This window comes from Tupaia chinensis, unplaced genomic scaffold (assembly GCF_000334495.1).
Source record: "Tupaia chinensis unplaced genomic scaffold, TupChi_1.0 Scaffold000364_1, whole genome shotgun sequence".
Lineage (NCBI taxonomy): Eukaryota > Metazoa > Chordata > Mammalia > Scandentia > Tupaiidae > Tupaia > Tupaia belangeri.
The window spans coordinates 1,420,267-1,437,337 of NW_006159861.1; positions in this window are offsets into that span (position 1 = coordinate 1,420,267).

Genomic DNA, 17,071 nt, shown 5'->3' on the forward strand with positions numbered 1-17,071 from the left:
ATTGTCTCTGTCTGTGTTTCTGATTCTTCATCGGCGTTGGAGGAAGGTCTGCACAGGTGATGGGTCTGATTACCCTGCGCCCTTACATCATTGTGAATATCAGAACCAGAATAAATGAAGTTATAAATTCTTGCTGCTCCTCCAGCTTAAACAAGGTAAACGTCATTTATTCATATAATTTAAATGCTTGAAGATAGCAGAGTATTCCAACATCTTATTTTATATAGAGAGAAATCATAAGCCACTAAGATTAAGTAACTTCCCCAAGGTAAAGGAACCAGTTAGTGACAGAACAGAATTGAAAATGCAGGTGTTGGAACCAGCAGTTAGCGTAATGTCTATGTCACTGGACTCCCATGTAGTTGACCACGGTTCGAGTCTGGGACTTAGTTGCTTAAATTTATGCCAGGTGTGTGTGCGTGCATGCTTAAGATTCCAAGAGGAGAATGGAGGAGAAAGGATTGTGGCGTGGCCATCCCCCATGGGGGGTGTTTTCTCACTTTCTATCTCTGTCTTTCTGGCAAACGCATGACCCTGTAGCTAAAACCTCTCCAAACAAAACAAAAAACTCTGGTGTCTTAATTCCTGTCCTGTGACCTGTAGACTGTAGTAAGTAAAGAGTATCACAGGGGCCAGTAGTTGGCATGATGGTTAAGGTGCTGAACTCCCACATGGCTGACCATGGTTTGAGTCCTGGACTTGGAGGCTTGAAAATCATGCCAGGCATGCGTGCATGCCTGGGATCCTGAAAGGGGAATGGAGGAGAAGAGATTGCAGCATGGTCATCCCCCTAGGGGGTATTTCTCCCTTTCCCTCACACTGTCTCTCTCTCTCGCTCTGGTGAGCATATGTGCCCCATGGGGAAAAAAAAATAAAAAACAAAACAAAAAAAACAAACCTTGAAAAAAGTAGAGTACTGCAAAAGATTGTTTTAGAATTGGGTGTGAAGTTATGGGCAGAATTTTACAGACAGATCTGGTTGTGCTCTTTGGTTTTGACTTAATAACTTCAAGCCCAATGATAGATTTTATGAAATGTCGCAGCCTCTGTGTATGTCCTATGATATGGTGATAAATATGACATTACCTGGAAAGAATTTTGTAAGTGGCAAATGAAATGATTTATGTAAATACCTAGCACATTGTAAGTGCTGCATAATATCATTATGTTTATTACTGCTTTCTCATTGGAACATGTTAAAAAAATACCATGTGCAGGACTAGCAGATGGCAAATGGGTATATCACTGGATTCCTACATGGTCGACCACAGTTTGAGTCCCAGACCCGGGGACTGGAAACTTACATGTACTTCGTGCATGTGCCCAAAATTCCAAAAGGAGAATGGAGGAGGGCTTACAGCGTGGCCATCCCTCTGGGGGTGATTTCTCACTTTCTGTCTCTCTGTGTCTCTCTCTCATGAGAGTTCATGCTCCCTATAGCAAAAATCTCTTAAAAAATGCTGTGTGGGCCTTTAAGAATAGCTTATCTTAATGAAAGGCTGGGGATTATGACCATGAGCTTCTTTCTGCTTTCTTATCCCCTTGAGATTTCCTCTTGATCTATGTAATTTTAAATGTCCATTCATGAAGAGAAAATTATATGAACGCACTGTCTTTTCATCAAGTGCTTTGAAATCGGCATTACAATCAAGACAGTTAAATGACATCACGAACCGCGTTAGTATTCTCACAGCACACACGTCTGGTGACCTCGGCCAGGGTCTCTGTGTTTCCTCCCAGGGGTGGTCTGTCCGGAAGTTTCAGCCTATTTTCTTCCTTCTTGTTAATCGTGCTCTAGCCCGCAGGCCTGGATCAGGTCAGGTTCATGTCACCTGCTCATGTTCGAGGCGCCCTCCATCTCTTAAGTTTGTTTAATGCTCTGCTTCTAGGCTTGCTCAAAAAAAATGAGTCCGCAGAGGTTCCAGACGCTTTTTCTGGCATGCCAGGTTTGCCGTCACCACTCTTCAGTGCTTTTGTTTTACTTTGCGTTTCCTAACCGGAAAGTTTCTCCCATGAGCCTTTTACCTGCTCTCTAAGCTCTTTTCCCTGTCTAGAAGCTCGTTCTACCAAGTTTCCCTTTGCATTGATCATCCTGCCCTGGGCTCCATGTTGATTATGTGAACTTGTAGTATTTAATTCTTTTTTCTTTTTTTAAAGAATTCTTTTATTTAATTTTATTTATTCATTCATTTATTTTTTGAATTTGACGAGAGAGAGAGAGAGAAAGTAAGCCACCAGGTTCAGGACTTGAATCATCGTCGGCCATGTGGGGGTGTCCAGCGCTTTAACCACCATGCCACCCGCTGGTTCCTGCAGTCTTTAATTCTTATCTCTTCATTACGCCTTGTGAGCTTCTTGAACTGACGCAGTAATCGTTGGTCAGCTCGGGCCAGGCCCTCAGCCAAGGCTGCTCACTTGGCTTAGGGAAGTACGGTGGTGAAGTCAGGTGAGCAGCGTGGAAACCACTGCAGAGCCCACGCAGGATCTGAGCCCACGCTACGCTCAGCAAACAGACCTTCTTGTCCAAACTAATCCTTAGGTCTTCATCAACACCTCTTTCCAGATTTCATTTCCCTCTAGGAATCATTTGGCAAGACTTTTGAGTCAATTATAATAGATTTTCGGTTTGAGGGTCGCTCATTTCCTTCTCTACGAATCCAGGGTGCTTTTCTCACTCCGTAAAGAGATGCCTTAGATCCTGTGGGGGATTTGATAACAGATGTAGGAGCACTTTACGGCTCAGCAATGACTAAAAGCTGATCTTGAAATCCAGAAGGACTCTGGTTAAAAGCCAGAAGGTACGCCTTTTCTCTTTAGCAACAGTGGAACGAGGGACTTCGTGTTTCCTGGGACCGTCTGAGTTTGGCATCTGCTGTGAAAGATGAGGCACTGTGAATGCGGCCCCTCTTCCTCCAGCCCATCCCAGGAGAGCCTCCAGCAGCCATCAAGCAGTCATTCAGGTGCTCCTCTGCAGAATGAATGTGCACCCGTCCCTGGGATTTAAAACACAATCTGGTTAAGCAGTTCATGAAGAGTGTTCGAGAATATTTTTCTTGACATGTGGGCTGTAAACCACACAGTTTTGTCTTATTTGTTCTTCCCAAATATTGTTACCAGGAGGACTCATGATAGTTTTGTTCCAGTAAAATGCATTTAAAATACAGAAAATAAACTTTGAATTTTATGGTTTTTATATATCTCCCGAAGTGGTTTTATAATGCAAGAACAACTAACATAAAGTTTGCGGACCACTTTGGCTATAATTTTCTAGCCTAATATAATTTATCAACCTTGCAGGAGATGCTTCGTAAGATAGGATGCTACACTAGAACAGAAGAAAATTAACCTGAAAACATCTTTCTCTCATGTCCGTTTCACATAAACTGTTATGTTACAATATGATTTATATTTTTATATACTTTGAAGCTGCTAAAGTAACACACAGAAGAGGTATTGAGTGTCTACTCGAGGAATAGAGGAAAAACAAGTCATTTATATGTACCTTTTGCTGGGTCGAGACTATGTTGAAAAACTAGACTTGATCCTGTTTTGTTATTATTTTGATGATGAGCAAAAATAGCACTTTCAGAACAAGCACTTACATATTGGGTAAAAACTTTCATAATTTATTGTATCGACCTTTCTAAATTCCACATATTAAAATTCTCTTTCCATGAGAGTCTCTCGTTACCTGTTTACAGTGGAAGTGCATTTATTTGTTTATGTTTAATATCGTTCAGGAGAGTACACAAATCAGAAGCATGTAACTCTGGATTTTCACAAAATGATCACGTGGCTACTGTCCAGAAGAAAATGTGAATACTACCAACACGCCAGCAACTCCACGATGCCTTTTTCAGTTAACATCTCTGCCTCTTCCAGGGCTAGCCATCATCCACATGTTAAAAGCACCTATCAGTTTTGGAACTAGATATAATTAGGCATTACATATTCTTGTAGGTGCGGCTTGTTTCATTTAGCGTTTTGTTTCTAAGATTCAGTTGTAGTGATGTGATTTTCTCTGCTGCATCATGATCCATTGGCTAGATATTACACGATTTGTGTTACTCACATAGTGGCTTTGCCTTTGGTTTTGTGATTGCAGATAACCGAAAGTTAAAGGCTCTTTGACTTGTCTTTTGCTGTGGGTGCACGCACATTTCTGTGGGCTCTATAAACAGGAGTGTAGTTACTGTCTGGTAGGGCTAACTATTTTGGTTTTCGTAGGGACTATCAAATAATTGGAGAGCTTTTGGTCTTTAATGACTAAAGCGCTGATAAATTTATTTGGGCTTAAGTCTATGCTCTTCAGTTTTGCCCTATATTTCTTATTTCTCTGTGTTCTTCTTCTTTTTTTTTTTTTTCCATTTTCCTCTCCTACTTTTAGACCTATATATATATGTATATATATAATTTTCTGTTGTTGTTGATTATTTTTTCTTTATTAACTTTTTGAAAAATATTCTCTTATTCATCTTTAATGTTAACCAAGAAGATGACAACACAGATACTTTGTTATGACATGGATACTTTGTTTAATATGGTCTGATATAATTTAATACATTTACCCCTGCCTACACAATTGTCTTCTTTTAACACTCCTGGTGCTTGTCCCACTGTTGAATGTGAGCGTTCTGCATTTTAAACCTCTAAGCCCTTCCATCATATCCTCTTCATCATCTCGGGGCAAGTCTGCCATGCACTGGCTACTGACTTGTCCGAGTCTGGGAAGACAGAGCACCCACACCTTACAGGAAGCACTGCTGTTGGAGAGGCATTGAGGCAGAAAGAAGCCAAGGAGTCACCAAAGCAGGAAGCTTAAGCTCAGGAAAGCTTGCTGGGGGAGTGGAGTTCCATCTGCAGGTACCTCACTTGCTGTGCAGCTGAGGGACCCCAGAAAGCAACCTGCTCTGGGCTTTACCCACAGGGCCACGTAACACTCTGGGATAATGTGTTAAGGAGCATCCCGATTTGACACTGGACTGAGAAAAAGCATGAACCGTTTCAGTGAGTCCCTCTCCTCTCTAGATACTGCATTTCTAGCACCTTCTGTAGTAACTCTGGAGAACTCCCCAAGCCTGTCTGGAGAACTAGTCTGTGCTTCTTACTGTTTTAGACAAAGATGTGCTTTCTGACTTGTCAGAGTCTGGGAAGACAGAGCACCCACACCTTACAGGAAGCACTGCTGTTGGAGAGGCATTGAGGCAGAAAGAAGCCAAGGAGTCACCAAAGCAGGAAGCTTAAGCTCAGGAAAGCTTGCTGGGGGAGTGGAGTTCCATCTGCAGGTACCTCACTTGCTGTGCAGCTGAGGGACCCCAGAAAGCAACCTGCTCTGGGCTTTACCCACAGGGCCACGTAACACTCTGGGATAATGTGTTAAGGAGCATCCCGATTTGACACTGGACTGAGAAAAAGCATGAACCGTTTCAGTGAGTCCCTCTCCTCTCTAGATACTGCATTTCTAGCACCTTCTGTAGTAACTCTGGAGAACTCCCCAAGCCTGTCTGGAGAACTAGTCTGTGCTTCTTACTGTTTTAGACAAAGATGTGCTTTCTATTAGTGTCCTGCACTTCCTGAAATTATTTTTTCCATTCATAATGATTTTTTCACTTGATTACAAGTCTTCTTGGATAGTTCTCTTGGTGATGCTACTTTACTGGAAAGTTCTATTTTTTTTTTTTAAATCTAAGATCATCTTTGTTCATCTTGTCGAACACAGAATTCAAGGCTGACAGTTATTTCCTTTTTGCACTTTAAAAAGTCATCTAATTATCCTCTGGATTCCACTGTTTCCATTGAAAAGAGAAGTGTCAGTCTTACTTTTTCTTTGACGATAGAGTGTAAAGGATTTTTTTTTTCTTTTTCTTTTATTTGTTTTGTTTCTGGTTGTTTTTAAAGATCCACTCTTTATATTTGGTTTTCAGAAATCAGCTGTATTTTGCCTTCTACAGCTACCCTTGAGTTTGTCCTTCAGGGCTTCTGGAGAATTTTCAACTGTGGCTTTATAGTTTTCATCTCTTTTGAAAAACTTTAACCAATATTTACACACACACTTCTTTTCCCAAACCCCTATCCCTGTGTCTTTTCTTTCCCACTGGGCCTCCAACTAAACATTTTTATTATCCCATTTATCTTTTTTCTTTTTTAAGAGAGATATTTGGCTATAGGGTGCATATGTTTGCCAAAGACACAGAAAGCAAGATATCACTCCCTGGGGAGATGGCCACGCTGCAGTCCCTTCTCCTCCGTTCTCCTCCTAGGATTTTGGACACACAAGCACATGCACTTAGTGTGAGTTTCAAGTCGCTGGGACTGGGACTCGAACCATGGTCGATGACATGGGAATCCAGCATCATAACCATCATGCCATCCGCTGGTCTCATATATCTTAACTACGTTCTGTACTTGAATTCTTTACTACTTTCCATCCTTGACCTGAATATTTTCTATTGATTTATCTTTCCCATTACCTCTTCTCTTCTTCTATAAGGGGAATTCTAACATAAATTAATTATGAGTTTATTCAACAAAAAATTTTTTTTCTTTTTCTTTTTTTTTTGGAGAGGTTTTTGCTATAGGGCGTGTGTGGTCGCCAGACAGACAGAGATAGACAGAGAGATAGAAAGCGAGAAATCATCCCCTAGGGGGGATGGCCACGCCACAATCCCTTCTCCTCCATTCTCCTCTAGGGATCTTGGGCACACAAACACACACATGCAGCCGGCATGAGTTTAAGCCACTGGGTCCGGGACTTGAACCGCAATTGACTATGTGGGAGTCCAGTGACATAGCCATTATGTTAACTGCTGGTCCCTACTCCAAAAAAAATAGAAAAGAAAAAAAATTTTCTAAAATCCATGCATAATATTTTCCATAAACTTTTACTCCATGTAATATCTGATTTCCATTAAACTAATCTTTTGGTGTCTTCATTTTAGTTATCTTAATTTTTCAAATTTCCATGTACTTCTGTTTTAAAATAGATTTAGTTGTCAGGTTAAATTTCAATCATTTCATCCTATACAAATCTATCAATCAGGTTATTTTAAATTCCTTATGTAAGAACTCTAATACCCAGATAACTTTCGGTCTGTCTCTATTCTTTTCCTCTCTTTAATGTTCAATTATTTGGTCTTTTTCACTTGATAGAACTGTTAATTTCTGAATGACAGATATTGTTTATGAAGAATTGTAGAGATCATCAACAACAGTGAGAAAGATATTTCTCATCACAAAGAAATTTCAGTTGCTTTCTGATATCACCTAATGTTGGGAAATGTTGTCTTAATTCAGCTTGGGCTTAAATTTGGGTAGAACTGGATTCAAGGCTTTTGTAAGGAGACATTTTCAGACCTCCCATGATCTGCTAAGAGACTAGTAAGCTAAGCAAAATGCTAGGTAAGCACAAAACAATCAGAAGTTTCATAGATTAGAGTTAACAATCAAAATTCAGAGTGTGTCTGGGGACTTGACCTCGGCAAACACCCCACACTTCCACGTAGGTGCCTGCAATTGCTACAACCTAGGAGATACGAAAGCTCTGCAAATATGGCCCTTGGGTAAATGTTCCCATTAGTCTGCATCTTTCCACACTGGGGATAAAGTTTCTAAAACAGAAATTCTTGAGGACATTCAACATAGCGATGGCTATTCCTATATTTTTTTTCTTTTTTTGGAGAGGTTTTTGCTACAGGGCGTGTGCACTCACCAGAAAGACAGAGACAGAGAGACTGAAAGCGAGAAATCACCCCGCAGGGGGGTGACCATGCCGCAATCCCTTCTCCTCCTTTCTCCTCTCGGGATCTTGGGCACGCACACACACACGCTTGGTGTGAGTTTTAAGCCACCAGGTCTGGGACTTGAACCACAGTCGACTACATGGAAGTCCAGTGACATAGCTGTTATGCTAACTGCTGGTCCCCTTATTTTCTTTTGATAACTGTTAGCATGCGGTCACTTTATTCATTCCTTTAGTTTAATTTCTGCACAGCCTTATATTCAACATGGATTTCTTGTAAATAAAAAAATGATTGAGTGTTAATTTTTCACTCACTCTGGCATGCTCTTTTAATTGATATATTTAAACCATTGCTATTTAATATGATTATTGGTATGGTTGGATAATATCTATTATATTTACTATCGTTTTTTATTTTTTTTGTTTCTATTTTGTCTTTCATCTTTTCTTCTGTATTCTCGTAAAAAAATATTTACATATTTCTTTAATAGGAGAGAGAGAGAAATAAGCATCCTCAATGGGGTCCTCATGCCCAAATCCCCCCAGGTTTAGCTAGCCTGGGCCCCAGGGCACACGAGCACACCATGTGTGTGTATGAAGGCTCAGGCCTCAAATGTGCCCGGACATGTGGATCCAGTGGTGTTACCCCTGCACTTCTGTCTCTCCCCCTTCAGTGGCTTTCGTAGTAAGTCCGCTGTTCATGTATCTCTTTCATGACTAAGAGAGACGGTAAGAAAGAGACATAGAAAGATACAGGACCTTGGGCGGGATCATGGGGTCACGATTCCCCACCTCCAGCCCCGGCCTCAACCGGCTCAGAGGGGCCCATACACGACCAGAGGCGCAGGCAGATCTCAGCCTTGAGCTGGCAACCTTTCCACGTGGGTTGCCTTGTAGAGCCTCCCTTTTTCCATTTTAACCTTCACCTGTTCATTCTCTGATGGGCTTCCTTTATGTAGATCTGTTCTTTCTGACCTCTATACATTTCCTTATTTCTAAGGAGCTTCATTTAATGTGTCTTGTGAGACAGATCAAGTAGCAAAACAAATGCTCTCAATGTTTGCTTGTCTTAGAAAGATTTTCTTTCTCCTCCAGGTATGAAGGATCATGTCTCATCATACAGAATTCTAAGTTAGTTGTTTTTTTTCTTTTAACAATTTAAATGTATCCCCCGCCCCCCCCCCTTTGTTCTTGTTTGCAGGTGTCTAAGGAGAAGTTGGATATTATCCTGTTGTTATTATCTTTGACCCCCCCCTCTAATTAATTTTTTATGCATTTAAAAAATTCCTTTACTGTTCTGAATTTTAAATATGATGTACCTACATGCAGGCCTATTTATTTATTTATTTATTTTGAGTATTGATAAGTTGTTTTTTTTTTTTTTTTTTTCCAGAGGTTTTTGCTATAGTGTGCGTGAGCTTGCTGGAAAGACAGAAAGATACAAAAAGACAGAAAGTAATAAATCACCCCCCAGGGGGGATGGCCATGCTGCAATCCCTTCTTCTCCATTCTCCTCTCAGGATCTTGGGCACCCATGCACACGCGCCTGGAGTGAGTTTAAGCCACCGGGTCCAGGACTCGAATTGCAGTCGACTACATGGGAGTCCAGAGACATAGCCATTATACTAACTGCTGGTCCCAAGCATTAATAAGGTTTAAGAATTTAGAAATCAGGTAAGTGAAATTAGTTGACAGAGTAACAGGGGAACCAGCAGTTAGCGTAATGGCTATGTCGCTGGACTCCCACGTAGTCGACCGTGGTTCGCGTCTCGGACCCGGTGGCTTAAATCTCACGCCGGGCGCGTGTGCGTGCGTGCCCAAGATCCCGAGAGGAGAATGGAGGAGAAGGGATTGCGGCATGACCATCCCCACTTGGGGGGTGCTTTCTCGCTTTCTGTCTCTATGTCTCTTTCTGTCTGTCTGGCGAGCGCACGCGCCCTATAGCGAAAACCTCTCCAAAAAAAAAAAAAAAAAGAATAACAGGAGGTGGAGGAAACCCACTGTGACCAGCACAGGAGGCTTCCCCTGGTTGGGCCTCATCCCTGCCCCAGCCCCAGCACAGCATGGCTCAGACTCTCAGTAAGGAGCTCTTTGTTTCCACACTGCATTTTCATCGCTGGGTTTATTAGGAGATCAAAGCCTGTGATTGTCAATTTGGGTCTGTATGACACCTATTTTGCAAGAGCCTCAAAGCATTAGATAGCCTAGTTTGCCTAGAGTGAAGAAAAGCACTTAGTGAATTTCAGAAGAGAGATCGTGTCGCTAAAGGAAGTTCAGCAATGTTGCCTACGGATCTGGATTTTGGTAGCTTAGAAGCCATCGATTTGATTCAATCTCAAATCAGTGTTTAAATTCCAAGGTAAGCCTTTATTTTAAAGCTATTGACAGTTTCTGTATTGCTGTGTTTGGCATAGAGAGTGACTAGAAAAAAGGGGAGAACAAGATATTAGCAGACGTTTAAACCTCTCACCTTTTGTGCTGTGTGCGCCTCTGATACGTTTCTTTTTGCTAAATGATCAGACGCTAATTTATGGATGTCACAGGTGACAAACACTCTTCAGCTGGAGTCTCGCACTTTTTAAATTGCTGACTTACTGTGCCAATATTTTCCCTCACGTTACCACTGTATATATTTTAGTGTTTGTGCATGTTAAGAAAAACACCACTTCTGTAAATACGGTAACGTGTTGTTTCAAGGTCCTGCATTGGTAAGATTCAGTTCATTGTGCTTCGTTCAGTTTAATGTTTCATACATTCCCAAATTGGTAGTCCCACATTTTGGGTGGCATCCTTCTTATAAGACATAGAGGAAGGACCTGCAGTTAGCGTAATGGCTATGTTGCTGGACTCCCATGTAGTCGACAGCAGTTTGAGTCCCGGACCCAGTGGCTTAAACTCACACCGGGCGCGTGTATGTGCGTGCCCAGGATCCCGAGAGGAGAATGGAGGAGAAGGGATTGCGGAGTGGCCATCCCCGCCGGGGGGGATTTCTCACTTTCTATCTCTGTCTCTCTGTCTCTCTCTGTCTGTCTGGTGAGCGCACGGGCTCTATGGCAAAAACCTCTCCAAAAAAAAAAAAAAGAAGAAAAGACATAAGAGAAATGTCATGTGTACTTACATCACAGTCATCATTTTCTTGTCCTTTGTAAGGCGAATATTGACTATTTTCTGCCTTCTGCCTCTGATTCCACAAACAGTTATTTATATAACTCATCATTCAAATTTCGCTTTTCATGGAGGATTCAATAGTATGACTAACAAGACTTTGGAGTGATAAGAATGAACAAAAGAGAAGTAAGTAGAGAGAGAATGGCCAAATTAATTTTAAAAAATGGAGAGAATACCATTTATGTTGCAAGTTTATTTTTTTAAAGACTTGTTTATTTCATTTTATTTATTGCTATTATATTTTAATTTGCCATGGGGCAGGTGCACTCACCAGAAGAGGCAGAGAGAAAGAAAGTGAGAAAGCAAGCTGTCAGGTCTGGGTCTCGAACAGTGGTTGGCCATGTGGGAAACCAGCACCCAACCTCCATGTGTCTATCTTAAGTTTTGAACATAAAAGATGACCTCTGATCTTTCGAGGCTTGCAGCATGCAGAGATAAGGAAAGGGACTCCTGAGATTACTCAGGAATGGAAATGGTGCTCACCCAGAAGAGAGCCGTAAGAGTTTGCTCACCTAGAGTTATTAAGGAAGGCTTCTCGGAGAAGGTGGTATATGGGATTCATGTATTGCAGGAAAGTGCTCAGATAATGATGGTGGGAAGGGGAAGGAATTCTTGAAAGAAAGAATGGCAGGGGTGTTTTTTTTTTTTTTTTTTTTTTTTTTTTTTTTTTTTTGAGAGTTGTCTCTGTTTTTTTGCCTAGATCAAGATATTTAATTTGAGCAGGATTTGAGAATAAGACGGCCTAATTTATACAGAGATAGTAATACAAAAGAGTGAAAATAGAGAGAGAACCAAAGACCTACTGTAGCATGATTCAGACCGTGGATTTAGGAGGGAAAAACAGACAGTAAGGTAGAGGGACTCCCATGGGCTACTGCTGCCTACACACAGATCATTTTTATGTCTGTGGGGAGGGAGAAAGTTGGCAAAGTCTGGGTGGGAGTCATTTTTAAGTTTGAGACAGATCTCGGTTTTCTTGTTGTTTTGGTTTTCAGAAAAATGCAGGTAATTTTGGATCATTTAAATGCAGACGGAAGCATGAGGGGGAGTAAGAGTTGAAGCTGGAAAGTCTGCAAGGCTAAAATCATAAAGGACTATTCATGTCGTGTTAAATAACTGGGATCATATTTCCTGGTTAATGGAAATTTTACAGACATGCTTGTGTTTTGGAAAAGCACTCTGGCTTTCCATTATGGAAGGTGGTTTGAAGCAGGGTGAGATTGGAAGCAGATGGACCCGTCGGAGCTAGAGAATAGTTTGGAAGTGTGTGTGTGTGTATGTGCGTGTGCGCGCATGTATGTGTGTATGTGTGTGAAAGAGAGAAAGAGTGCTAAGGATATGGTCTCTCTCCTTTTTTCCTTGAGAGATTTCGGTGAAATCTCCATTGGCTGTGTGCACTCAATGGAGAGACAGAAAGTGAGAAATTGCCCCCCAGCGGAGCTGGCCATGCCATAATCCTTTCTCCTCCATTCTGCTCTTGGGATTTTGGGCACACTTGCTCACACACCTGGCAAGAGTTTCAAGCCACTGGGTCCAGGACTTGAACCATGTTGGCCATGTGAGAATCCAGGGCTTCAACCACTACACCACTTGCTGGCCCCAAGGGTATGGTCTCTTTCTGTTGTACAATCAGTGTGAAAGACATCAAGCTTACTAAAATCTTGGATTTCAAGTATGAATACATTATATTCTAAAAGATCAAAAACATGTCACGTAAACTCTCTAACAAATCCTCAAATCAGAGGAGGCAATACTTTTATAGCATTTAGCTTTTTAAATATTAGTTTTCAATGGAAAGGACTTAAATGCTGGATTTTTTTTATTATTTAACTTTATTTATTTATGTTAATTTATTTTGTCTTATAAATTTGTATAATTTTATAACTCTATAACAACAGAAGCAGTGTGGTTTAAAATATATATATATATATATATACATTTAGAGTGCAGACACTCGGTATAAATTAAGTGGGGATATACAATGGCTCTCCTTCTTTTAACTATCCAGTTCTAGCTTTTATTTTGATAGACTCAACTGAATAAAGTTATTGATATTTGGAAGGGTCTCATCACATGAAACTTGGATAAGCACTGCTTTTGTAAGGCAGGGAGGCCAGCTGCATTAATAGCAGGTAGAAGTGGGGACCAGCAGATGGTGTAACGGTTACATCATTGGACTCGCACATGACTGACTGCAGTTCAAGTCCCAGATCCAGTGGCTTGAAACTCCCACTGGGTGTATGTATGTGTGCATGCCCAAAATCCTGAGAGGAGAACGGAGGAGAAGAAATCATGGTGTGGCCATCTCCCGTTATGGGGAGATTTCTTGCTTTCTGTCTCTGTCTTTCCTTGTCTTTCCAGTGAATACATATCCCTATAGCAAAAATCTCTCTCTCTAAAACAAACAAACAAACAAAAACACAAAAGCAAAACAAACAAAAACCAGAAGTGTTAAGACTTGGGAATCAACCTAGGTGCCCAACGACTGATGACTGGGTAAAGAAAATGGAGCACGTAGACACAAAGGACTAGAATACCACATGGCCATAAAGAACGTCCTGTCACTTGACACTAAGTGGAAGAACCTAGAAGGCACAAGTGGATTCAATCTATGCATGAGCCTGTTCGGGCCAAGTGTGGGTGCAAAGGGAAGTGTAGCCTGGCATGTCAAAGAACGACTGAACTCAAAGCCAGATGCAAGGACTTGGGAACCAGCAGTTGGCGTAATGGCTATGTCGCTGGACTCCCACGTAGTCGACTGCGGTTTGCGTCCTGGACCCAGTGGCTTAAAACTCACGCCGGGCACGTGTGCGTGCATGCCCAAGATCCCAAGAGGAGAATGGAGGAGAAGGGATTGCAGGGTGGCCATCCCCCCTGGGGGGTGATTTCTCGCTTTCTGTCTCTCTGTCTCTCTCTGTCTGTCTGGCGAGTGCACGCGCCCTATAGCGAAAAGCTCTCCAAAAAAAAAAAAAAAAAGCCAGACACAAGGACCTAAACCCGAACTCATGATTTGCTCACTGTTTACTGTCGAGGGATTTACCTTCTGGGGATAATGGAATAACCCAATATCACCCTGCAGACACACAAAGCACAGAGCCACACATTTATGCACAATGTCTGACAGAGGTGTGTCTTCAATACATGCCGTGTCACCTTTTTCTGAGTCTTAAACACGGAAACCTGTTGGTGCCTCTCACTTTCATCAACTATTCGTTTTCCCAATCATAAATTCTTTATGGACTATAAACAGAAAAAGTAAAGTAAGTGAAATGAAAAAAAGAAGATAGCCACCTCTAGTTAGTTCATTAGGAGACAATCATAGTTACTATTGTATTCTATATCTTGCCATTTATTAATCATATATACATTCTAAAAATTATTTATGTCATTTTATTTATTATTATTATCGATATTACTTCATTTTTTTAGAAGTTTTTGCCATAAGGTGCATGTGCTTGCCAGAGAGAGAGACAGAAACAGAGACAGTGAGAGGGAATGTGAGGAACCACGCCCTGGAGGGATGGCCATGATGCAATCTCTTCTCTTCCATTCTCCTCCTGGGATCTTCGGCATGCACACATACAGGCCCAGAGTGATTTTGAAGCCACTGCATCTGGGACTTGAACAGCAGTCGGCCATGTGTGAGTCCAGCAATGTAACAACAATGCCATCTGCTGGCCCCAGTATCATTATTATTTGCTATAGGGCACATGCGCTCACCAGATAGAGAGAAAGTGAGAAAGCAAGCCACCAGTTCAGAGACTCAAACTATGGTTGGCCATGTGGGAGCCTAGTGCCTTAATCATCACACCACCTGCTGGCCCCATGCATACATCTAAAAAATGAACAAGAATCGTTTATTTTGTACCTAAATTTTTAAAATTCATTTTCAACAAATATATAAATACATAATGTTTATTATGAAAATTCCCAAATGTACATTAAAGATAGAAAGTACAATGGGACTTTATTCATCATGATTATATGGGTTTAGCTACAATTTAATTCATTTATCCCCTCGGCATTTTGTTGTTGTGGTGCTTTGCTGAGGTATTTTAAAGATGGTCCAGAAACCATATACTTCAGTACGCATCTCTAAAATACAGAGACATTTTCTCAAAAGACCATAATGTAGTGATCACACCTAATAAAATGATCTTTTAAAGTTTGAATTAGTGTTTATTTATCTTATGCTATGTCATCTTTAACGAAGTATGAAGACCTCCCCAGCATAACATCTAGACACCATTTCACCCACTGCTCTGTTTGGCTGCCAGTCTCTTGTCTGTCTCTTCAGCCACGGTGAGGTGGGAGGAGAAATCCATGGCTTGTTGTCTTTGCCAATAACAAAAATGCTGAGGAGTCGAGTGGCAAAGCTGTTGTCGTTGGCATCTTTCACATGAACCACATCAAAAAAAGCCAGGATGTCTCTCTCTCTACTGGTCAGCACACCTATTCTTCCCAAGTCAGCACCTCCGGTCACCATGCACAGGCTACCGGTGTCAAACACGATGCAGTCAGTAACTTTGCCAGTCTGCACATCCGTCTGAATGGTGGTGTTCACCTTGATGAGAGGATCTGGGGAGCAGATCGTGGGAGCATCGTGCGTCACCAGGTGAAGGATTCCTTTCGTGCCCACGAAGATCTGTCTCACCTTATACACTTGTATGTGGCCTCCTGGGGGAATATGGTGGACACTAAAGCGACCCTTGGTGTCATAGATCAGACAGAAATTCTCCCGGTCTTGTCAATGCTGATGATATCCATAAAACCAGCAGGGTTAGTTACGTCAGTGTGGACCTTGCTCTCAATCTTTTTTTTTTTTATTTTGGAGAGGTTTTCACTGTAGGGCACGTGCGCTCGCCAGACAGACAGAGAGAGACATAGAGACAGAAAGCGAGAAATCACCCCCCAGGGGAGATGGTCATGCCGCAATCCCTTCTCCTCCATTCTCCTCTCGGGATCTTGGGCATGCATGCACACGCGCCCGGCATGAGTTTTAAGCCACCGGATCCGGGACGTGAACCGCGGTCGACTACGTGGGAGTCCAGCGACATAGCCATTACACTAACCGCTGGTCCCGTGTCATTTAATTTTTGAAGAAAATTCATCAGTTGTTGAGATGGAAGAATAATGATACCCCCAAATGTGCATGCCCTGAGCCCCAGATCTTGTATTATGTTACAATATGGGAGAAAAGGATTTTGCATATATAATTAAGTTGAAAACCTTGAGGGGAGAGGATAATCCTGAATTATCTAGACAAGTCCAGTGTAATCCCGTGGATATGTAAAAGGGGAGGTGGAAGGCAGAAGAGGCGATCCAGGGGGAATGTGATTGTAGAAGACTGTTCAGAGATAATCCATTGCTGGCTTAAAGATGGAGAAGGAGTCCCAAACCTGCAAAGCTGAGTGGCTTCTATAAAATGGAAAAAAGAAACAAAGAAACAGTACACAGACTATCCAATACAAAACAAAAACAAAAATTCAAAGCAGAGAGTTCCTCCAAGGCAGCTACATGAAGGAATAGAACCCTACTGATAGCTTGATGTTACCCCAGTGAGACCCATGCCAGACTTCTAAACTACAGAACAAGACAACAACATTTGTACCGTATTAAAATATTGAATTGTGTGTAATTTGATGCACAGGCCATAAAAAATCAGTGCAGCGAATTTGCGGAGCACTTCATTCTGGGTATGTCTGGTCGATTCTCTGTGTCGTCAGTGAACTTTTCCCCTTTCTTCATAGTTATTGTAATAAAATCAAGCTCTAGATAAAGCCTTGGATAGATTTAAATAAGACCTTTTTATTTTTCTTTATATGGAAAAACACGCCATAGGTGGTGCTTTGTGCTTCACCATGCATGCATCATCCAACACACCCCGTCTGCTCACACTGCGTTCAGGTCGGATGGCTGGACTGAGGTGGCAGTGAGCGGATTCTTCTTGTAAAGTTCCCAACTAACATTTAAGCTAATGGTTTAATTTGGTTAAACACTGCCTGAGTCAATGATGTTACTAGCAGTTGTAAGGAGTGATTTTTAACATTTCATCATTCCATATTTATCTACTGGAATTTAGCAGTAAAGGAATTTTTTTTTTTGTATAAAAAGTTGATGTGGTTACACTGAAATAATTGCCCAAAAAGTCAAGGATAAATATTC